Source organism: Macrotis lagotis, chromosome 4 (genome assembly GCF_037893015.1).
Source record: "Macrotis lagotis isolate mMagLag1 chromosome 4, bilby.v1.9.chrom.fasta, whole genome shotgun sequence".
NCBI classification, from domain to species: Eukaryota; Metazoa; Chordata; class Mammalia; order Peramelemorphia; family Peramelidae; genus Macrotis; species Macrotis lagotis.
This window is the reverse complement of record NC_133661.1, coordinates 104,270,743-104,272,095: the sequence shown is the minus strand read 5'-3', so window position 1 is coordinate 104,272,095 and position 1,353 is coordinate 104,270,743.

Below are 1,353 nucleotides of genomic sequence, written 5' to 3'. Positions count from 1 at the left end.
CTCCATTTCCATTCTTTTCACTATCTTCATTGCACTCTATGATCCAGCTACACTGACCTATTTGCAAAGAAATATGGTACTCTGCTTAGTTCTAAACCTTTCTGGTCATGAACAAAAACAAGGTATAATGGGAATAGAGCTTGATTTGGAAACCAAGAGGCTCCAGTTCTATTTTCTGCTCAGCTATTAACATGCTGTCTGATCCCCTGCAAATCACTTCTTTTGGGGCCGATTCAGATTCTAGATTTCTTATTAAATGAAGCAATAGGGCCTAGATGATTTTCAAGATTCTTCCTACCTTGAGAAAAACAAAAGAAAACTTTGCCCATCTGTCCTTTTATAATTATGAGTTTAAAGGATTGCTCTGAAGTTCCCTAACAGAACTAAGATTCTCAAGCCACTTTAACCCCATTTGCTTTGCAAAAACCTAAAAAAAAAAGAACTAAGACTCTGTGATTCCCTGGGAAAGGAAAGAAGGAAATGCGGTGTTCTGTTTGCATAAGGCTGCTAAAAGACTCATAAAATCTTAGCTTTAGGGAGCTCAGGAGTTATCAAGGCCAGTCCCCTCAATTTTCAAATGAAGAAACCAGAAGTTAAGCAGAACTGAAGCTGAGTCTTTTGACTTAAAATCTAATGCTCTTTACATGGAACCATAGAGCTCAGTAGTCTCTAGGGAAATAAGTCTCCATCTCCTCTCCTTCCAATAGCTGTCTTTGGAACGCGATCACCAGATTATTCCAGGATGTTTTGGGGGAGATTGTGGGTGGATGAGGGATAGAGTACTGAAGGGGAAAAAAAAAAGGCAGATGATACTTTTTTTTGTGTAGAAAGGAAAACAGGCTGGTAGTGACTTGGGTTGAACTGAGAACAGGGAGAGAAGGAAAGCAGAGGAAGCCAGAGATGTTGCAAAAAATAGCAAGTCGTGGGGAAACTTGAAATGAAAAAGCCAAAGAAATTCATTTATTCATTTATTTATTCAGAGGTAAACAATGTGGCAGTGCGCAGCACGTCCATCGCCCGCAGCCCTTCCTCCTCCACCTCCCAGCTCGTCCTGGAGCTAGTTTTCGTTTCCCCCTCTCCCCCTCCCCCTTTCCCTCCCCCTTTCCCCCCCCTCTCCCCTCTCCCCCCCTTTCCCTTTCCTTCTTGCCAGAGAAATAAGACGCGCATGCGCCTACAGGCCCTTCTCCCGCGACCAGTTCTCTTCTCCTCCCTCCCTGCCTCCCTCCCCTTCGCTCCAGGCTCTGCCGCCGTCTCATTGGACAACCTGGCTCCGCGCTGCGGCCAATCGGCGCGGGCCTCTCGCCCCCGTGTTACTGGGTAGAACAAAACAAAAACAAACAGAGCGAGAGAGGC